This window comes from Triticum dicoccoides, chromosome 2A (assembly GCF_002162155.2).
Source record: "Triticum dicoccoides isolate Atlit2015 ecotype Zavitan chromosome 2A, WEW_v2.0, whole genome shotgun sequence".
Classification (NCBI taxonomy): domain Eukaryota; kingdom Viridiplantae; phylum Streptophyta; class Magnoliopsida; order Poales; family Poaceae; genus Triticum; species Triticum dicoccoides.
The window spans coordinates 590,455,257-590,479,389 of NC_041382.1; positions in this window are offsets into that span (position 1 = coordinate 590,455,257).

Consider the following 24,133-nt stretch of genomic DNA (forward strand, 5'->3'; position numbering starts at 1 on the left):
ATTCAACATAGTTCGAATACAACCCCAATGGGTGGAACTGCGCAAGTTTAATAAAATTGTTCAAAAGGTAACAAGCAAGAAAAGCAAGGACGGCAGATTAAGCCAAGGGAGCGACTGGCGAGTCGGGCAGGTCGGTGGAGATGGCAGTGCCTGGCGAACCTCGGCATGATCACCGCCTCCCACAGAGGGCGCACTAGCACGCCCCTCGTTGCTGGAGGCACGGTCAGGCTGAGGCTGGCTAGCCGCTTCACCGGCCGGCTCAACGTCTTCGCCTTCCTCTCCTTCGTCGTCTTTGCCTTCATCGCTGGAGGCGATCTCCTCTGCCGAGTCCTCACCTGCCGCCGGGTCTAGCCTGAACCACTCCGTCGGCTGGGCAACGCCGTTGTCATTTATTTCAGGAGCGAAGACGCTGATGTCGGTACACTCGGCGATCGTCGAGGCACGCTAAGCGATAGCCGGCCGCACCTCCTCCATCTCCTCGTCGGCCTCCAGCCGCCAGGTGCGCAGCTGGTCCAGGTTCAGCCCCGGATACCAGGCTCGGACGAACTCCAGCGCCCGCCCAGCTCCAAGCCGGGCTGCTGATGCCTTTCAGGCCTCGAAGCGGCCAACCGCAACCTCTAGCCAGTCGGCAGTCCGACTCGGGGTGCGGGGAATCATCTCGCCTGGCCAGAGGGCGGCCAACACCTGTGCCCCGGCGCGCTGGAGGTGGCGGAGCATACGATGAGCCGGCTGCAGCCGGGCTTGGACCGCCAGGAGTTGCTCCTCAAGCGTCCGGCTCACGTCCGGCGCGATTTCAGCTCCCGCCTGCCGGCGCGCCTCGCGGTGGGCCTCGATGGTTTGCGTGGCGAAGACGGAGTAGCCGGGAAAGTAGTCTGCACAGAGAAAAAAAGCAGCTCAAGTCAGAACACAAATCAGGGGCAAGGGGCAAGCAAGGAGTGAGGAAGGCGGCTTACCATTGATCAGATCCTCGATACGACCGAAGCCCTCGCTCAGCGCTTGTTTTGCCTCAGCCCAGCCCGCCGCTTCGGTCTCAAACTCGGCCTTCAGGGCGTCCTCGCTGTCCTGCGCCTTCTTCAGGGCCGCCTTGTGGCTCTCCTCCTGGTCGGCCAACTTCTTGGCCAGGCGGTCACGCTCCAGGACCAAGGCGTTGTACTCGGCTTCCTTGACGCGAAGGGCGGCCTGGGCCCCGCTGAGCTGCCCCCTCAAGTCGGCATTGGCTCCTGCAAGCATGAAGACAAAGGAAAATCAATAAGGAAGAAGTCGTCAAGGAAGATCCGACCCGACTGCTCAGCAGTCGGCCCGAATCTCGGGGACTACACCCAGTGGGTGCGCTGACGCGCCCCCACAGGAGATGAACGAAACAAAGCACGCACTCCGGCTGCTGGTCAGGTCCTCGGTTCTCCAGCCCAGCTCCTGAGCCTGGGAGTTAAAGGCGGCAACACGGAGGTTATGATACTCCTGGAAGATTATACAGGAGGCGAGGATAAGTTAGTTGTCAGGACCTAGTAAGTTCCAAGCCGCCTGCGCAGCAACCGACTCGGAACTCGGGGACTACACCCAGTGGGTGCGCTGACGCGCCCCCACGGAAGAAATCAAAAGAGAAAAATAACCAAGGCCAGAAGACTCCCCCGGATGACGGCCCGCATCGCGAGGAACTCTTGGGTGTATCGCTGCAGCGAGGCGGCTTGGGCTTGAAGCCGGTTCCGGACCTCCTGGGCCGCCGCATTCAGCTCGCCCGTCCCCCCGCTTGGAGTCCACTCAGACGTGCTGACGCTGGCCGCCTCCAGGGCCTCCGCTGTCTGGCTGGCGCCCGCAGCTTGGTGCGGCTCCGGCACGGAGGTGCCTCCCCCTGCGTGCCGGCGCAATGCCAGCTGCACCTCGATGCCGGCCCCTACCTCCGGCTCGCCCCCGGCCGGCTGCTCTAGCGCCGCGGCTGATTGGCCGCTCTGGCCCTCTCCAGTCGGCGCCGTCTGCGGCACCCCCTCCATGAAGATCACGTGGTCCTCCCTCCTCTCCATCACCGGCGGGTCTTGGTCAACCTCCTTCGACGGGGGCACGGGGATGTCGGGGGCCACGGCGCGGAGGGGAACGATGAGCAGCGGAGGCTGGTTGTGCGAGGCCTCCGCCTCCATCTCCGCGGTTGCCGCCTCTGCCCGGGCCTTGGCCGCCGCATCGGCCTGCTCCTTCACCGCCTGGGCGGTCCTTCGCTCCGCCGCCTCTCGCTCCTCCCGTGCCTCCCGTGCGTTCCGCTCCGTGGCTTCCCTAAGGTCGGCTCAGGGATCCACGCGACAGGAGCCTGAGGACCCTCCAGTCGGCCCGACTACGGAGCCGCCAGGACCTCGCTCAAGGGAAAGCGGTGCCCTGCCCGACGAGCAAAGAAAGGTTTAGAAGAGCTTCAATCGAAGAGGACAACACAAAAAATATATATGTACAAGACGTTCGACGACTTACGCCGAGATCGCCTGCGGCTGTTTCACCGCCTTGCGGAAGCGGGCCGCCTTCACAGCCGCCTCATCCCGCTTGGTCGCCGCCGTGGAAGCCATGGATTTCTTCGGCCGGCTGCCGAAGAAGGTCGATGCGGCCCGGCGCTTCTGCGCGCCGCCACGGGCAGCCGGCGCGGCAGACGGGCCCGCGCCTTGATGATCAAGCGCCGGCTGGCGGTGCAGGGCGGCTTCGACCTCGTCATTGTCCGGCCAGTCCTCGAAGCCGGCTTCGGGCCCCGCGCCTCCTGCCTCGTCGCCTTCCCCCATGATGGCGTCTTCCATGGCGGCCGCTCCCAGGTCCGGATCGTCGGTGTCGCCCACTTTGCGGTCGGGGAGGAGCTGGCGCTCTACCCCTGCGGCCCCGGCTGTCGGCGGAAGAAGAGGGTTCTGCTAAGGGCAAACCAACTGATCAGAGGTCGGCTATCATGAGGCCGGCTACAAAAAGGAAGAAAAGAAGAAAAACTTACGGCAGGCGGAGGGTTGGCGCGAGAATACGGCCCGTTGCCGTATCACCAATCCTCGGCGAGCTTGCAGTTGGAGATGTAGTTCACCATGTAAGACACCTCTGCATGAGGCATCTCCCTGGTGCTCAGCCGGCACGGGTCGAAGCGGCTGCTCATCTGGCAAATCATGTGAGGCCGGCCTTGGAGCGGAAGTACTCGGCGCTCCACGAAGGCGGCCACCAAGTCGGCTCCGGTCAGGCCCTCCAACTGGATCATCACCCGGAGCCGGGAGACGGCTGCGTTCCCGGCCTGAGACAACGACCTGGCCCGGTAGCTCCATGAGGGTTGCCTCCCAGCCGGTGGGCTGGCTACGTAAGCCGGCAGGTTGACATAGTCGCCTTGCTGAGCGACGTTCTTCACGTAAAAGTAGGATTTCTGCCAGAGCTTCACCGACTGGATCAGCGGGATGGGCGGGAATGGATTATTCTCGCCCGTCCGCCTCATGGCAATGAAGGCTCCGCAGGGGGTGGGCACGCCCGCAACGACGGTGCCGAGCTTGCTCTGGAAGAATTCCCCCCAGAGCTCGAGAGTGGGGAGAACCCCAAGAAAGCCCTCGCACAAGGTGACGAAAGCCGACAGCAGCATCACCGCGTTGGGCGTGAGGTGATGCGGCTGGAGGTGGTAGAATTCAAGGAAAGCTCGAAGGAATCCGCTCACCGGGAGGCCAAAGCCGCGCAGGCAGTGCGAGCGGAAGATCACCCGCTCGCCCTCCTCCGGTGCCGGCGAAATCTCCCTCGCCGGCGCCTGACGAACCCGCACGAAGTTCTCGCCCGGCAGGCGCCGCGTCCGGCAGAGGAACTCGACGTGGTCCTCGTGGACGTTGGAGCCATCCCACGAGCTCGACAGCGCCATGGTAGCGATGCGGCGGGGAGCAAGACGAAGCGACGGCGGAGACGCGCACGACCCCGCTACGGCAGGACCAAAGGAACCGAGAGGTCCGACGGCGGAACGACGCGGCAATAAGTTGCTGCGGCGGTGAAGGGAAGAAGAAGAAGGAAGGCGAGAAGGGGCGGAGCGAGGGAGAGCGTGCGAGCCTCTGCCGCTCCCCCTCCTCCTCCTACTTATAGACCCGCGCGGCGGAGCCGAGGAGGCGTGGCGTGGGGGAACGTGGGGATCAACTGCGCCCACTCCCCCACGTCCCGCGATTATTGCGCCCTGATGGCGTAATAAAACCGTCGTGGGAAGGCGAGCGGTCCACGTGGGCCGCAGAAGATCCGTGCTCGGGTCGAGGCCTAGGAGTGGTGGGCCCGGGACTGCGGCGGCGTCCCATCGCGTGCGAGCGCTGGCAGGATTTCCTTGCCACGTGGCCCGCGGGATGGCGTGCGGTCAGCTCGCAGGCCGTCCCACATTCCCGCCTATGAGAAACGGGGCTTTCCGAAGACGGCGCCCACAAGCGAAGTCGGCCCCTCAGGATAGGAAGCTGACCGAGCTTCCCGTCCCTTTGTCAGCCTCGAAACTCGATCAGCTTCGGGGACTACTGTCGGAGTAAATGACCACGGGTAGCCTAGCTGGCACCCCCTGGCTCTTCTAAAAAATTACGAGCCGATCCGGCCCTCAAGAATCCAAGACGTGGGGCCGCCTTCCCCTTGCTGGCTGTCTCCCGGGTCGACTATCGGAGGGCGGCCCGACTTTAGCCCTCATGGAGAAAGCCGTGGGAGGGCCGGCTCCAAGAAGCCGGCCGCGAGAAGGCCGACTCCAAGAGGCCGGCTCCCACAAAGCGGTCAAGATCGTACCCTCGAAGTCTGCATCCACGTAACGGCGATGTGACGGGGCGTGGCTACCGTAAAGCCTGCCACCCCCGAATCCCGGTGCATGCCTGGCACAGTGCGCCGTACGGGTGGCTATGACCCGTCCGGCGCGGCACTATTGCCATGTTGACCCTGATGTCATCCACGACGGGCTGCCAGCACGGCCCACGGGCGGTGGGCCCCTTCGGGCAGAGAGACACCCGAAGGCGGCCAGGCCTCCCCCAGTCGGCCCAAGACAGAGCCGGCTCCCCACATCCGGCTTGCCACCTCCCTCGAAGGAGACGCCCCATTAAGGAGATAAGACGCGGTGAGGCTACAGCGATCGCCCGCCGGGCGGCGGCGCTGTAGCCACGCTCACCCCAGCGAAGCCCTCGTCACCAGGTCGAGGCAACAGTAACCAGCCACCGATAAGACCCTGGACAGTGGGGCCTGCCTGTCGACCAAGGAACCGGCAGCCGGCGGGACCCACCAGCCGGCGGGCCCCACCAGCCGGCGCAGAAGCCGGCGAGTGTAGACACAAACGGCTGGGCCCCGCGCCCAGCCGGATTACCATTGTACCCCCGGGGGTAGGCCTATATAAACCCCCCGGGACACCCATGCAAAGGGTTGATCCCTGCTAGATTTAGACACCATATAGGGAGGAGAAGAGAGCGAGCCGTGCCCTTCTTCCTCCTCTCGCCAAACAGCTCAAGGAGCATCGTGTAGCTACTTGTTCATCTAGTGATCATGCGGAGACCCCGCAGAGCAGCAGTAGGGGTGTTATCTCCATGGAGAGCCCCGAAGCTGGGTAAGATTCGCCGGCGTGCATGTCTTCGCCTCATCCCGCTTCCAGGCACCGGCGACGTTTTACTGGCTCCCACAATGATAAGCCACCCGTTGGCATATGTCGCACCTACCACCCGACATAGGCCGTATTTGATGACGCTGTGAAAACGGCCCAACGTATTAATGGACCACAAACGGGCCGACTGTAACCACGGGCTGAATTTGGCCCACAAGCAGAAAATGACAGTAACGGGCCGTAAGTAAATGAATGCTGGAAATGAGCCCAAGAATAAATGGGCTCTGAGAAGGCCGAAACATAACATGGGATGGAAACGGCCCAACGGAATAACGGGCCGTTAATGGGTATAAAGTGATACACTGTTCATTACGGGCCAGTTTCACCATGGGTCGTTAATGGGTGTAAAGTGATACACTGTTCATTACGGGCCAGTTTCACCACGGGCCGTTAATAGGCCAAGAGTTACATAGGGCCTCATATGGGCCGAAAGACGTCATGTGCCATACATGGGCCAGAAGTGAAAACGGGCTGGAATCATATTGGATGGCCCAGATGACGCTACTGGGCCTAATTCGGATAGGGCGTAACGGGCCTTCGGTTAGCGGGCTGTAAATGGGCTATATGCGAACAGGCCGTTAACAGGCTTTCCATGGGCTGGCCCGCCACCTTTTGACCAAGTCAAATAGGCCGGCCTTTTCACAGGAATGGGCCTCTGTTGGGTCGTGCCACGTGTCGACGTATCATAGGCGCCTTCTGTCCAATGAGTGGATGACATCTGTCCCAACGATGAGCCGACACATGTTTCCTCCAGCCAATGATGATTTTACACGTGGAAAATCCCCATTGGTCGGGGCTGTTAACGGGTTATCGGATCCAAAACCCGACCCGATAGCTTAACGGCATTCCGTTATGGTTTATGCCACGTGTCGGTCACCCTTGACAAAAGCAATTCTGTGACGCGTGATTTATCATCATGGAAGTGCACACTTCCGTGATGATAATTTTGGTAATGTCATGGAACACTTCTACGACAGCACAGGTATGACTATCTTGATTCTGTCATAAAATCGTCATGGATGTACATGCATGACAAAAAATGTGACCTACTGTGACAGACATGTATTATCACGGAAGTGTATTTTTTTGTAGTGCTTGCTCAACTATAGTAGACGAAGGATGACCTAATCTTTGATGCCACCTTGCTAAAGAAGGCTTGACGACAGAGTGAACTTGACGACGACGCTTTCGACTAAAGGCTCTGGATGTGATGGGGTAGAGACCTCCAATGCATCTACCGTGATGGAGGAGCTCCCTCGTTGCTCGATCCTTAATGAGAAAATATTCAGGATGAGTCTCAAAGAAGACATCGTTATCATATGTTAAACGAGACATGGAAGCAAGTTTTTTATTAGCTTGTGGGACATGAAGCACATCTTTTAGAATAAGATCACGTTTAGAAGTAGGGGAATTAATGAAAGCTTGACCAATATGATGTATATCCATACCTCCACCGTTTGCAGCAGTGTTCACTTGATCATTGGCGTAGTAGCGTTCACGAGTTGCGAGTTTCTCAAGCTCACTAGTAATGTGATTGGTTGCTCCAGAATTAGCATACCAAACGGTCTCTCCTTCTTGTTCCCTTAGTGCAGCCAAAACATGGCATTCTTCTGGTACATAGTTCTCATCGTATCTATGCCAACAGTCAAGAACCTCATGTCCGGGTTTCTTGCAAAGCTGACACCTTGGTCGTGGCTGACCACCATTGTTGTTGGAGGGGCGTGAGCCATTGTTGTTGGCGCGCCCACACCCACCATTGTTGCTGCTCCCACAGCCACGCCCTTGCTGACCTTGGTGACCACGACCTCGACCACCATTGCCGCAGCCACGAGTCAGAGCATTTGCTGAAGATTGACGAAGATTATTTCCTTGCAGCAGACTCATGCGAGCTTCAATGCTAAGCAACTGGTTATAGAGCTCGGTGACGGTGACAGGCTTGACGCGGGCGGCGAGGGCCGAGACAACCGAGTTGTATTCGATGTCCAGACCCTTCAGCTCAAAGGAAACAATCTCTCCGTCAGGTAGAGCAGTCCTTGTGCGGGCCATCTCGTCCATCACAGCCTTGATCTTAGCGAGATACTCGGGCATGCCCATGTTTCCCTTCTGAAGATTTGCAAGCGCGATGCGGGTGTTGACTAGCTACGACTGTGTCTGCGCAGCGAATAAGGCGTGGATGGCGCTCCACACTTCGGCCGACGTCTGGAGAGTTACGACCTGCGCAAGAACCTCACATGACGGAGATCCCATAAGATACCCTTGTACATGTTGCTGTTGGGCGTACCAGATCGTCCGAGCATAGTTTAGAACCTGCTCTTCCTTCCCATCCTTTGTGATGGTGATGGTGGCAGGTGGCGCCAGGCTTGTGGCGTCCAGGTGATGTTCCATCTGCGCCCCTTTGATTTGAGGCAGCACAATGGCCTTCCAAAGCAGGAAGTTGGACCTCGTTAGTTTCTCTGACGAAGGTGGCCCGAGGGAGCTAGCGGCACTGCTGAAGGTGTACGAAGATGAACCAGCGAATTGGGTGGTTAGCGAACTCATGGTGGACGCGACGAGAGCGGAGGTAGTGGACGCAGCGGTGGCAGTGGTGGTGAAAGCGGCGGTGGAAGCGGCGGTGCCTGCCATAGGTTCTTTCCTGCCGCGCTAGATTGATTTCCTCTCGGGCTCGACGGCTTTCTCTCGATTAGCTAGATGCGTGAGGATTGGCTCTGATGACCATGTAAAGATTGGAGAAGCGTTGAACCCTTTGGTCTCGGGCCGCTGTATATATTGAATAGTTGCCGTGGCATACAAGTTTGGGAGATCGCTAGGATTCCTCCAAAAGTCGTACACGAGGGGGGGAGAAGATTACATCGAGAGGAAGAGTCGGACAGAAGAAGAGATAGAGGAGTTTGAAAGATACACGCACATAACTCTATCTAACTATCTAACAGACTGTCCTACTTAGTACAACGAAGTTTTCCCCTCCAAGAAAACAGTACAATGAAGTTCTTAACTCGATGAGCCCAGCGACGTAGCTCAAGATGGCTGAGTATGACGAGGCTTTGTCAGAGCAAATAATCACGGTGGCTTGGGTGGCATAGTCCCTGACTAAACACGAGGCGTGTCGCCGCGAAGGCTGAAAGAAAGGAACACATTAACAAAGCCTTTACTGAAGAAATACATGCAGCGCCGAATGCAATTTATCTTGTCGTGAACCTGATCATATAAATCGTATGCTCTTCTTGTCCAAAACATTAGATCAGAGAGAGTTCACTCGAAAAAAAACACTAGAGCAAGGTTCCAGATGGGTCACCATATGTTACCCTGCTTCAAGAGATGAAGATACTACTCCCTTTGTTCCTAAATATTTATCTTTCTAGAGATTTCAACAAGTGACAACATACGAAGCAAAATGAGTGAATCTATACTCTAAAATATGTCTATATACATCCGTATGTGGTAGTTCATTTGAAATCTCTAAAAAGACAAATATTTAGGAACGGAGGGAGTAAATGATACTACCTCTGATCCTTCATATAAGATGTTTTTGTAATTCAATTTGAACCGCAAAAACTTCTTATATTAAGTACATACGAACATGGATTATGTGAGCTCGAGCTCACATGAGCTTGGATGAATAGTAAATTCCAAAAAAAGTAAAAGATAAAAAAAATCTGAACTTTTTGTTAAGAAACATTGATGTTTTTTTCCACACGCATGCAAATTTTCATGACAAGATCACATTTGTGGAGGTGTGGGGAAAAACAATGCTCCAAAAAGACTGTGTTTGGAAGCATTTTGGAACAATGATTTTTTCTTTTTTGCCCATGCCTCCACGAATGTGATTCCATGGCGAAAATTTGCACGTGAGTGGAGAAAATATCAATGTTTCTTGCCAGAAAAAGATCAGAATATTTTGATTTTTTACTATATTTTTGGAATTTACCGTTCATCTGAGCTCATGTGAGCTCAAGATCACAATATCACTTTTGGGTACAGAGGTAGAACTTGTTTTAGCTATTGTATCATTCCGTAGTGTATAAGATCGTGTATTGTTGAGGCCATGCGTGTTATGCCCCAACAAAGAAGAGATAAACCTAGTGGCAGGAGAAGCAAATCAGAGCAGAGAAGTGGGCTTGGGAAGAGGGAGCAAGTGAGAGCATGAGGAGGAAGATGAGAATTAGTTTTTCATTTCTTAATCCCCAAAAAGAACATGACAGGCTTATGACGACACCTCACAACGGGGTCCACTTGTAGTACAACTCACACACAATCCGACATGCAAACTCCTCAGTTCTGATTTTCCATGCTCTTAGTCTTCTATGTGTTCTTCACCAGCCACAGTGTCATCAGGCGTAGCCGTGACACTGCCACCCCGTCCTTAGACTAGAGCTTCTAGAAATCATTTGCGGATCACTTTACAATTTTCCCATGTTGCCATCGTATTCAACAACGAACTCCACTGGGTGAGCACTTGAAGGTATGCGACATTGCCTTTCTTCACCAAGCGACGATCTAAGATTGTTGCAGGCCCCACTTCAGTGCTATCTAACTCCAAGGGATTTGGCAGAGAGGTGTAGTTCGAAGTGTAATTAGGAACATGTGGTTTGAGTTGCGAGACATAAAATACGGGGTGTACTTGACTCCCTTCAGGCAACTGTATACAATAGGCTACTGACCCAATTCTTTCATGTATGCTATATGGCCCAAAGAGCATGTAAGAATGCTTGGAGTACTTGCTATTGACCAAAGAATTTTAGACATACAGTGGAAGTTTTTAAGTATACCTTATCACCGGGTGAGAACTCCATGTTACTATGTTTAGTATCAACCATGTATTTCTTGCGAAGTTGAGCCTTGGCTAACTAAACTTTGAGCACGTCATTATGAAGTTGTCTCTCTTCCAGTGTTTGAACCACATCAGGATTGCACTCAGAGGACAAAATCAGGAAGCATACCATAAGTGGGCTCAGTTTTGTAGAGGAGAACACCCAATAGAGCTGCAGAAGGTGGTGTTATATCAGAACTCTACAAGTGGGAGCCATGTCACCTAGTTTGTAGGGGTTTCCTGTGTTCTCAAGTACTTCTCAAGGCATTGGTTTACACTTTACACACTCTATATGGCCATTAGTTTGTGGATGGTAAGTTGAACTTAGTTACAATTTAGACCATAGTGTTTGAAACAGACCTTTCCAAAATGACCTTGTAAAGATTTTGTCCTTATCTAACACAATGCTCAAGCGAATGCCATGCAACTTAACTACATTATCCACGAAAACCTTATCCATTTGAGAAGAAGTGAAGAGATGTTTCAAAGGCATGAAATGAGCATATTTACTATACCTATCCACCACCACAAATATTGCATTAAGCCATGTGATCTTGCTAAGCCCACGACAAAATCTATGGTAATATCCTACCAAGCACCCTTAGGATTTTTCAAAGGTTGCAACAGACTAGGGATTTGCAATTTTCATGCTTGGCTTGTTGGCACATTGTGCATTGTTAGGAAAAGTTGGAAACATCTTGTTTAAGTACTTTGTAATTAAAACACTTCCTCAACCTTCGGTATGTGTTATGCGTTCCACAATGTCCTCCCAGAGGTGTGGAATGCAAGGACTGAATAATTTTGGTTTGCAACCCCACATTTGCTCCTACCCATATCTTGTCATGCAAAGTTATGATCTGATATGTCTCAACTGTATCTATAATTTTTGCTATGTTCATGTCACTTTTATATCATTATTGCATCACTTTGGTATAACTTTATATCAGTTTATCAGACTAATCTATTAATCCAGTGCCAAGTGCTAGTTGTTGTTTTTTTGCATGTTATTGGACTCTGCGGAATACCATTTCAGTGACCAAAAATTGAAATAAATATAGGGTGAAGTTTCACATCATGACCAAGCCAGGAGCATCGGAGGCGGCCAGAGCCCCACATGCCTCCATGTAGTGGGCCCATGCAGCCTGGTCCTGGGCCATGAGGTGGGCCAGATGGAGCCCCTGGCTTGCCTCTCAACCTTCTCTTTCTTTTTTCGCCTTTATATTGTCCCCAAAAATAGAAAAATTATCAAGGAATTTTTCTGCCTCTGCCACCATGCGTTTCGAGGCGATCCAATCCGTAGATTGTTTTCGGCACTTTACCGGATGGGAAATCTAAAGGAAATATACCCTAGAGGCAATAATAAAGTTATTATTTATTTCCTTATATCATGATAAATGTTAATTATTCATGTTAGAATTGTATTAACCGGAAACATAATACTCGCGTGAATACATAAACAAACAGAGTGTCACTAGTATGCCTCCACTTGACTAGCTCGTTGATCAAAGATGGTTATGTTTCCTAACCATTGACATGAGTTGTCATTTTATTAATGGGATCACATCATTAGGAGAATGATGTGATTGACTTTACCCATTCCATTAGCTTAGCACACGATCGTTTAGTATTCTGCTATTACTTTCTTCATGACTTATACATGTTCCTATGACTATGAGATTATGCAACTCCCGTTTACCGGAGGAACACTTTGTGTGCTACCAAACGTCACAACATAACTGGGTGATTATAAAGGTGCTCTACAGGTGTCTTCGAAGGTACTTGTTGGGTTGGCGTATTTCGAGATTAGGATTTGTCACTCCGATTGTCGGAGAGGTATCTTTGGGCCCACTCGGTAATGCATATCACTATAAGCCTTGCAAGCATTGCAACTAATGAGTTAGTTGCGGGATGATGTATTATAGAACGAGTAAAGAGACTTGCCGGTAACGAGATTGAACTAGGTATTAAGATACCGACGATCGAATCTCGGGCAAGTAACATACCGATGACAAAGGGAACAACGTATGCTGTTATGCGGTTTGACCGATAAAGATCTTCGTAGAATATGTAGAAGCCAATATGAGCATCCAGGTTCCGCTATTGGTTATTGACCGAAGACATGTCTCGGTCATGTCTACATAGTTCTCGAACCCGTAGGGTCCGCACGCTTAAAGTTCGATGACGGTTATATTATGAGTTTATGTGTTTTGATGTACCGAAGGTAGTTCGGAGTCTCGGATGTGATCACAGACATGATGAGGAGTCTCAAAATGGTCGAGACATAAATATTGATATATTGGAAGCCTATATTTGGATATCGGAAGTGTTCCGGGTGAAATCAGGATTTTACCAGAGTACCGGGGGTTACCGGAACCCCCCCCCCAGGGGGGGGGGGGTTAATGGGCCAAGATGGGCCTTAGTGGAGAAGAGGAGGTGCGTCCAGGGCAGGCCGCGCCCCCCTCTCCCTCTAGGCCGAATTGGACAAGGAGGATGGGCGGCACCCCCCTTTCCTTCCTCTCTCCCTCCTCCTTCCCCCTTCTCCTACTCCAACTAGGAAAGGAGGAGTAGGACTCCTCCCTGGCGCGCCTCCTCCTGGCCGGCCGCCTCTCCCCCCTTTCTCCTTTATATACGGGGGCAGGGGTGTTGGGGAACGTTGCAGAAAATTAAAATTTTTCCTACGGTTTCACCAAGATCCATCTATGAGTTCATCTAAGCAACGAGTCTAGGGAGAGAGTTTGCATCTACATACCACTTGTAGATCGCGTGCGGAAGCTTGCAAGGTGATGATGTAGTCGTACTCGACGTGACCCAAATCACCGATGACCTGCGCCGAACGGACGGCACCTCCGCGTTCAACACACGTACGGAACAGCCACGTCTCCTCCTTCTTGATCCAGCAAGGAAGGGAGGAGAGGTTGAGGGAGATGGCACCAGCAGCAGCACGACGGCGTGGTGTTGGTGGAGCTGCAGTACTCCGGCAGAGCTTCGCTAAGCACTATGGAGGTGGAGGAGGTGTTGGGGAGGGAGAAGGAGGCAACCAAAGGCCAGGGCGTTCAGGTATGAAGTCCCTCCTCTCCCCCCACTATATATAGGGGTGCCAAGGGGGGGTGGCCGGCCCTAGGAGATCAAATCTCCTAGGGGGTGCGGCGGCCAACGGGGGTTTTCCCTCCCCCCAAGGCACCTAGGAGGTGCCTTACCCTCCTAGGACTCTTGCCCCCCTTGAACCCTAGGCGCATGGGCCTATGTGGGGCTGGTGCCCTTGGCCCATTAGGCCAAGGCGCACCCCCACACAGCCCATGTGGCCCCCCGGGACAGGTGGACCCACCCGGTGGACCCCCGGGACCCTTCCGGTGGTCCCGGTACAATACCGATAACCCCGAAACTTGTCCCGATGCCCGAAACAGGACTTCCCATATATAAATCTTTACCTCCGGACCATTCCGGAACTCCTCGTGACGTCCGGGATCTCATCCGGGACTCCGAACAACATTCGGGTTACTGCATATACATATCCCTATAACCCTAGCGTAACTGAACCTTAAGTGTGTAGACCCTACGGGTTCGGGAGACATGCAGACATGACCGAGACTCTCTCAGTCAATAACCATCAGCGGGATCTGGATACCCATGATGGCTCCCACATGCTCCTCAATGTTGTCATCGGATGAACCACTATGTCGAGGATTCGATCAAACCCTGTATGCAATTCCCTTTGTCAATCGGTACGTTACTTGCCCGAGACTCGATCGTCGGTATCCCAATACCTTGTTCAGTCTCGTTACCGGCAAGTCACTTTACTCGTACCGTAATGCATGATCCCGTGTCCAACACCTTGGTCACATTGAGCTCAATATGATGATGCATTACCGAGTGGGCCCAGAGATACCTCTCCGTCATACGGAGTGACAAATCCCAGTCTCGATCCGTGTCAACCCAACAGCTACTTTCGGAGATACCTGTAATGCACCTTTATAGTCACCCAGTTACGTTGTGACATTTGGTATACCCAAGGCACTCTTATGGTATCCGGGAGTTACACGATCTCATGGTCGAAGGAAGAGATACTTGACACTTGCAAAGCTCTAGCAAAACGAACTACACGATCTTTTATGCTATGCTTAGGATTGGGTCTTGTCCATCACATCATTCTCCTAATGATGTGATCCCGTTATCAATGACATCCAATGTCCATAGTCAGGAAACCATGACTATCTGTTGATCACAACGAGCTGGTCAACTAGAGGCTTACCAGGGACATTGTGTGGTCTAAGTATTCACACGTGTATTACGATTTCCGGATAATACAGTTATAGCATGAATACAAGACAATTATCATGAATAATGAAATATAATAATACTTTTATTATTGCCTCTAGGGCATATTTCCAACAGTCTCCCACTTGCACTAGAGTCACCAATCTAGTTACATTGTGATGAATCGAACACCCATAGAGTTCTGGTGTTGATCATGTTTTGCACGCGAGAGAGGTTTAGTCAGCGGATCTGCGACATTCAGATCCGTGTGCACTTTGCAAATCTCTATGTCTCCATCTTGAACATTTTCACGGATGGAGTTGAAACGACGCTTGATGTGCCTGGTCTTCTTGTGAAACCTGGGCTCCTTTGCGAGGGCAATAGCTCCAGTGTTGTCACAAGAGTTTGATTGGCCCCGACGCATTGGGTATGACTCCTAGGTCGGTGATGAACTCCTTCACCCAAATCGCTTCATGTGCTGCCTCCGAGGCTGCCATGTACTCCGCTTCACACGTAGATCCCGCCACGACGCTCTGCTTGCAGCTACACCAGCTTACTGCTCCACCATTCAACATATACACGTATCCGGTTTGTGACTTAGAGTCATCCGGATCTGAGTCGAAGCTAGCGTCGACGTAACCCTTTACGACGAGCTCTTCGTCTCCTCCATAAACGAGAAACATGTCCTTTGTCCTTTTCAGGTACTTCAGGATATTCTTGACCGCTGTCCAGTGTTCCTTGCCGGGATTACTTTGGTATCTTGCTACCAAACTTACGGCAAGGTTTACATCGGGTCTGGTACACAGCATGGCATACATAATAGATCCTATGGCTGAAGCATAGGGGATGACACTCATCTCTTCTTTATCTTTTGCCGTGGTCGGTGACTGAGCTGAGCTCAGTCTCATACCTTGTAACATAGGCAAGAACCCCTTCTTGGACTGATCCATTCTGAATCTCTTCAAAATCTTATCAAGGTATGTACTTTGTGAAAGACCTATGAGGCGTCTCGATCTATCTCTATAGATTTTGATGCCTAATATATAAGCAGCTTCTCCAAGGTCCTTCATTGAAAAACACTTATTCAAGTAGGCCTTAATGCTGTCCAGAAATTCTATATTATTTCCCATCAGGAGTATGTCATCTACATATAATATGAGAAATGCTACAGAGCTCCCACTCACTTTCTTGTAAACGCAGGCTTCTCCATAAGTCTGCATAAATCCAAACACTTTGATCATCTCATCAAAGCGAATGTTCCAACTCCGAGATGCTTGCACCAGTCCATAAATGGATCGCTGGAGCTTGCATACTTTGTTAGCGTTCTGAGGATCGACAAAACCTTCCGGCTGCATCATATACAGTTCTTCCTTAAGATGCCCGTTAAGGAATGCTGTTTTGACGTCCATCTGCCATATCTCATAATCATAGTATGCGGCAATTGCTAACATGATTCGGACGGACTTTAGCTTCGCTACGGGAGAGAATGTCTCGTCGTAGTCAATCCCTTGAACCTGTCGATAACCCTTAGCGACAAGTCGAGCTTTATAGATGGTAACATTACCATGCGCGTCCGTCTTCTTTTTAAAGATCCATTTGTTTTCTATCGCTCGCCGATCATCGGGCAAGTCTGTCAAAGTCCATACTTTGTTTTCATACATGGATTCTATCTCGGATTTCATGGCTTCAAGCCATTTGTTGGAATCCGGGCCCGTCATTGCTTCTTCATAGTTCGAAGGTTCATTGTTGTCTAACAACATGATTTCCAGGACAGGGTTGCCGTACCATTCTGGTGCGGAACGTGTCCTTGTGGACCTACGAAGTTCAGCAGTAACTTGATCCGAAGTACTTTGATCATTATCATGGTTTTCCTCTTCAGTTGGTGTGGGCATCACAGGAACGGTTTCCTGTGCTGCGTCACTATCCCGCTCAAGAGGTAGTACTTCATCGAGTTCTACTTTCCTCCCACTTACTTCTTTCGAGAGAAACTCTTTTTCCAGAAAGCATCCGTTCTTGGCAACAAAGATCTTGCCTTCGGATCTTAAGTAGAAGGTATACCCTATAGTTTCCTTAGGGTATCCTATGAATACGCATTTTTCCGACCTGGGTTCGAGCTTTTCAGGTTGAAGTTTCTTGACATAAGCTTCGCATCCCCAAACTTTTAGAAACGACAGCTTAGGTTTCTTTCCAAACCATAATTCATACGGTGTCGTCTCAACGGATTTAGACGGTGCCCTATTTAAAGTGAATGTAGCTGTCTCTAGAGCGTATCCCCAAAATGATAGCGGTAAATCGGTAAGAGACATCATGGACCGCACCATATCCAATAGAGTGCGATTACGACGTTCGGACACACCGTTTCGCTGAGGTGTTCCAGGCGGCGTGAGCTGTGAAACGATTCCACATTTCTTTAAGTGTGTACCAAATTCGTGACTTAAGTATTCTCCTCCACGATCTGATCGTAAGAATTTTATCTTTCGGTCACGTTGATTCTCCACCTCATTCTGAAATTCCTTGAACTTTTCAAAGGTCTCAGACTTGTGTTTCATTAAGTAGACATACCCATATCTACTCAAGTCATCTGTGAGGGTGAGAACATAACGATATCCTCCGCGAGCCTCAACGCTCATTGGACCGCACACATCGGTATGTATGATTTCCAACAAGTTGGTTGCTCGCTCCATTGTTCCGGAGAACGGAGTCTTGGTCATTTTACCTAAGAGGCATGGTTCGCACGTGTCAAACGATTCATAATCAAGAGACTCTAAAAGTCCATCGTCATGGAGCTTCTTCATGCGCTTGACACCAATGTGACCAAGGCGGCAGTGCCACAAGTATGTGGGACTATCGTTATCAACTTTAAATCTTTTGGCATCTACACTATGAACATGTGTAATATTACGCTCGAGATTCATTAAGAATAAACCATTGACCATCGGAGCATGACCATAAAACATATCTCTCATATAAATCGAACAACCATTATTCTCAGACTTAAATGAGTAGCCATCTCGTATTAAACGAGATCCAGATACAATGTTCATGCTCAAACTTGGCACTAAATAACAATTATTAAGGTTCAAAACTAATCCCGTAGGTAAATGTAGAGGCAGCGTGCCGACGGCGATCACATCGACTCTGGAACCATTCCCGACGCGCATCGTCACCTCGTCCTTCGCCAGTCTCCGTTTATTCCGCAGCTCCTGCTGGGAGTTACAAATATGAGCAACGGCACCGGTATCAAATACCCAGGAGTTACTACGAGTACTGGTAAGGTACACATCAATCACATGTATATCAAATATACCTTTGGTGTTGCCGGCCTTCTTATCCGCTAAGTATTTGGGGCAGTTCCGCTTCCAGTGACCCTTCCCTTTGCAATAAAAGCACTCAGTCTCAGGCTTAGGTCCATTCTTTGACTTCTTCCCGGTAACTGGCTTACCAGGCGCGGCAACATCTTTGCCGTCCTTCTTGAAGTTCTTCTTACCCTTGCCCTTCTTGAACTTAGTGGTCTTATTGACCATCAACACTTGATGTTCTTTCTTGATTTCAGCCTCTGCTGACTTCAGCATCGAGAACACTTCAGGAATGGTCTTTTCCATTCCCTGCATGTTGTAGTTCATCACAAAGCTCTTGTAGCTTGGTGGGAGCGACTGGAGGATTCTGTCAATGACCGCCTCATCTCGGAGGTTAATGTTCAGCTGGGTCATACGGTTGTGCAACCCAGACATCTTCAGGATGTGCTCACTGACAGAACTGTTTTCCTCCATCTTACAACTGTAGAACTTGTCGGAGACATCATATCTCTCGACCCGGGCATGAGCTTGGAAAACTAGTTTCAGCTCTTCGAACATCTCATATGCTCCGTGATGCTCAAAACGCTTTTGGAGCCCCGGTTCTAAGCTGTAAAGCATGCCGCACTGAACGAGGGAGTAATCATCAGCGCGAGACTGCCAAGCATTCATAATGTCTTGGTTCTCTGGGACGGGAGCGTCACCTAGCGGTCCTTCTAGGACATATTGTTTCCTGGCAGCTATGAGGATGATCCTCAGGTTCCGGACCCAGTCCGTATAGTTGCTGCCATCATCTTTCAGCTTGGTTTTCTCTAGGAACGCGTTGAAGTTCATGTTGACATCAGTGTTGGCCATTGATCTACAAGACATATTTGCAAAGGTTTTAGACTAAGTTCATGATAATAAAGTTCTAATCAAATTATGAACTCCCACTTAGATCAGACATCCCTTTAGTCATCTAAGTGTTACACGATCCGAGTTGACTGGCCCGTGTCCGATCATCACGTGAGACGGACTAGTCATCGTCGGTGAACATTTTCATGTTGATCGTATCTTCCATACGACTCGTGTTCGACCTTTCGGTCTCCATGTTCCGAGGCCATGTCTGCACATGCTAGGCTCGTCAAGTTAACCCTAAGTGTTTTCGCTGTGTAAAACTGTCTTACACCCGTTGTATGTGAACGTAAGAATCCATCACACCCGATCATCACGTGGTGCTTAGAAACGACGAACTGTAGCAACGGTGCACAGTTAGGGGAGAACACTTCTTGAAATTTTATAAGGGATCATCTTATTTACTACCGTCGTCCTAAGTAAACAAGATGCATAATACATAATAAACATCACATGCAATTATATAGTTGTGACATGATATGGCCAATATCATATAGCTCCATTGATCTTCATCTTCGGGGCTCCATGATCATCTTGTCACCGGCTTGACACCATGATCTCCATCATCGTGTCTTCATGAAGTTGTCACGCCAACGACTACTTCTACTTCAATGACTAACGTTTAGTAATAAAGTAAAGTAGTTTACATGACGTTATTCAATGACACGCAGGTCATACAAAAAAATAATGACAACTCCTATGGCTCCTGCCGGTTGTCATACTCATCGACATGCAAGTCGTGAATCCTATTACAAAGAACATGATCTCATACATCACAATTCATCATTCATCACAACTTCTGGCCATATCACATCACATGATCAATCGCTGCAAAAACAAGTTAGACGTCCTCTAATTGTTGTTGCATCTTTTACGTGGCTGCAATTGGGTTCTAGCAAGAACGTTTTCTTACCTACGAATCACCACAACGTGATTTTGTCAACTTCTATTTACCCTTCATAAGGGCCCTGTTCATCGATTCCGCTCCAACTAAGGTGGGAGAGACAGACACCCGCCAGCCACCTTATGCAACTAGTGCATGTCAATCGGTGGAACCGGTCTCACGTAAGCGTATGTGTAAGGTTGGTCCGGGCCGCTTCATCCCACAATACCGTTGAGCAAGAAAAGACTAGTAGAGGCAAGTAAGATGACAAAATCCACGCCCACAACAAAGTTGTGTTCTACTCGTGCAAAGAGAACTACGCATAGACCTAGCTCTGATACCACTGTTGGGGAACGTTGCAGAAAATTAAAAATTTTCCTACGGTTTCACCAAGATCCATCTATGAGTTCATCTAAGCAACGAGTCTAGGGAGAGAGTTTGCATCTACATACCACTTGTAGATCGCGTGCGGAAGCTTGCAAGGTGATGATGTAGTCGTACTCGACGTGATCCAAATCACCGATGACCTGCGCCGAACGGACGGCACCTCCGCGTTCAACACACGTACGGAACAGCCACGTCTCCTCCTTCTTGATCCAGCAAGGAAGGGAGGAGAGGTTGAGGGAGATGGCACCAGCAGCAGCACGACGGTGTGGTGTTGGTGGAGCTGCAGTACTCCGGCAGAGCTTCGCTAAGCACTATGGAGGTGGAGGAGGTGTTGGGGAGGGAGAAGGAGGCAACCAAAGGCCAGGGCGTTCAGGTATGAAGTCCCTCCTCTCCCCCCACTATATATAGGGGTGCCAAGGGGGGGTGGCCGGCCCTAGGAGATCAAATCTCCTAGGGGGTGCGGCGGCCAACGGGGGTTTTCCCTCCCCCCAAGGCACCTAGGAGGTGCCTTACCCTCCTAGGACTCTTGCCCCCCTTGAACCCTAGGCGCATGGGCCTATGTGGGGCTGGTGCCCTTGGCCCATTAGGCCAAGGCGCACCCCCACACAGCCCATGTGGCCCCCCGGGACAGGTGGACCCACCCGGTGGACCCCCGGGACCCTTCCGGTGGTCCCGGTACAATACCGATAACCCCGAAACTTGTCCCGATGCCCGAAACAGGACTTCCCATATATAAATCTTTACCTCCGGACCATTCCGGAACTCCTCGTGACGTCCGGGATCTCATCCGGGACTCCGAACAACATTCGGGTTACTGCATATACATATCCCTATAACCCTAGCGTAACTGAACCTTAAGTGTGTAGACCCTACGGGTTCGGGAGACATGCAGACATGACCGAGACTCTCTCAGTCAATAACCATCAGCGGGATATGGATACCCATGATGGCTCCCACATGCTCCTCGATGTTGTCATCGGATGAACCACTATGTCGAGGATTCGATCAAACCCTGTATGCAATTCCCTTTGTCAATCGGTACGTTACTTACCCGAGACTCGATCGTCGGTATCCCAATACCTTGTTCAGTCTCGTTACCGGCAAGTCACTTTACTCGTACCGTAATGCATGATCCCGTGTCCAACACCTTGGTCACATTGAGCTCAATATGATGATGCATTACCGAGTGGGCCCAGAGATACCTCTCCGTCATACGGAGTGACAAATCCCAGTCTCGATCCGTGTCAACCCAACAGCTACTTTCGGAGATACCTGTAATGTACCTTTATAGTCACCCAGTTACGTTGTGACGTTTGGTACACCCAAGGCATTCTTACGGTATCCGGGAGTTACACGATCTCATGGTCGAAGGAAGAGATACTTGACACTTGCAAAGCTCTAGCAAAACGAACTACACGATCTTTTATGCTATGCTTAGGATTGGGTCTTGTCCATCACATCATTCTCCTAATGATGTGATCCCGTTATCAATGACATCCAATGTCCATAGTTAGGAAACCATGACTATCTGTTGATCACAACGAGCTGGTCAACTAGAGGCTTACCAGGGACATTGTGTGGTCTAAGTATTCACACGTGTATTACGATTTCCGGATAATACAGTTATAGCATGAATACAAGACAATTATCATGAACAATGAAATATAAAAATACTTTTATTATTGCCTCTAGGGCATATTTCCAACAAGGGGCACCTCTAGACACAACAATTGATCTCTTAGATCTCTTAGCCGTGTGCGGTGCCCCCCTCCACCATAGTCCACCTCGATAATATTGTAGCGGTGCTTAGGCGAAGCCCTGCATCGGTAGAACATCATCATCGTCACCACGCCGTCATGCTGACGAAACTCTCCCTTAAAGCTCGACTGGATCGGAGTTCGAGGGACGTCATCGAGCTGAACGTATGCTGAACTCGGAGGTGACGTACGTTCTGTACTTGATCGGCCGGATCGTGAAGACGTACGACTACGTCAACCGCATTGTGCTAACGCTTCCGCTTCCGCATTCTCCCCTCTCGTTGCTTTGCATCACCATGATTTTGTGTGTGCGTAGGATTTTTTTTAAATTACTACGTTCCCCAAAAGTGGCATCCGAGCTAGGTTTTATGCGTAGATGTTATACGCATGAGTAGAACACAAGTGAGTTGTGCGCGATATAGGTCATACTGCTTACCAGCATGTCATACTTTGGTTCGGCGGTATTGTTGGATGAAGCGGCCCGGACCGACATTACGCGTACGCTTACGCGAGACTGGTTCTACCGACGTGCTTTGCACACAGGTGGCTGGCGGGTGTCAGTTTCTCCAACTTTAGTTGAACCAAGTGTGGCTACGCCCGGTCCTTGAGAAGGTTAAAACAACACTAACTTGACAACTATCGTTGTGGTTTTGACGCGTAGGTAAGAACGGTTCTTGCTCAGCCCATAGCAGCCACGTAAAACTTGCAACAACAAAGTAGAGGACGTCTAACTTATTTTTGCAGGGCAGGTTGTGATGTGATATGGTCAAGGCATGATGCGATATTTTATTGTATGAGATGATCATGTTTTGTAACCGAGTTATCAGCAACTGGCAGGAGCCATATGGTTGTCGCTTTATTGTATGCTATGCAATCGCCTTGTAATGCTTTACTTTATCACTAAGCGGTACCGATAGTCGTAGAAGCATAAGTTGGCGAGACGACAACGATGCTACCATGGAGATCAAAGTGTCGCGCCGGTGACAATGGTGATCATGACGGTGCTTCGGAGATGAAGATCACAAGCACAAGATGATGATTGCCATATCATATCACTTATATTGATTGCATGTGATGTTTATCTTTTATGCATCTTATCTTGCTTTGATTGATGGTAGCATTATAAGATGATCTCTCACTAAATTATCAAGGTATAAGTGTTCTCCCTGAGTATGCACCGTTGCGAAAGTTCTTCGTGCTGAGACACCACGTGATGATCGGGTGTGATAGGCTCTACGTTTAAATACAACGGGTGCAAAACAATTGCACACGTGGAATACTCAAGTTAAACTTGACGAGCCTAGCATATGCAGATATGGCCTTGAAACACTGAGACTGAAAGGTCGAGCGTGAATCATATAGTAGATATGATCAATATAGTGATGCTCACCATTGAAACTACTCCATCTCACGTGATGATCGGACATGGTTCAGTTGATTTGGATCACGTGATCACTTATAGGATTAGAGGGATGTCTATCTAAGTGGGAGTTCTTAAGTAATATGATTAATTGAACTTAAATTTATCATAAACTTAGTACCTGATAGTATTTTGCTTGTCTATGTTGATTGTAGATAGATGGCCTGTGCTGTTGTTCCGTTAAATTTTAATGTGTTCCTTGAGAAAGCAAAGTTGAAATATGATGTTAGCAATTACACGGACTGGGTCCGTAACTTGAGGATTATCCTCATTGCTGCATAGAAGAATTACGTCCTGGAAGCACTGCTGGGTGCCAGGCCTACTGCAAATGCTGCTGATGACGTTAAGAACATCTGGCAAAGTAAAGCTGATGACTACTCGATAGTTCAGTGTGCCATGCTTTACGACTTAGAATTGGGACTTCAACAACGTTTTGAACGTCATCGAGCATATGAGATGTTCCAGGAGTTGAATTTAATATTTCAAGCAAATGCCCAGATTGAGAGATATGAAGTCTCCAATAAGTTCTATAGCTGCAAGATGGAGGAGAATAGTTCTGTCAGTGAACATATACTCAAAATGTCTGGGTATCATAATCACTTGACTTAACTGGGAGTTAATCTTCCTGTTGATAGTGTCATTGACAAAGTTCTTCAATCATTGCCACCAAGCCACAAAAGCTTCATGATGAACTATAATATGCTAGGGATGAATAAAACAATTCCTGAGCTCTCCGCGATGCTAAAGGCTGCGGAGGTAGAAATCAAAAAGGAGCATCAAGTGTTGATGGTCAACAAGACCACTAGTTTCAAGAAAAAGGGTAAAGGGAAGAAGAAGGGGAACTTCAAGAAGAACGGAAAACA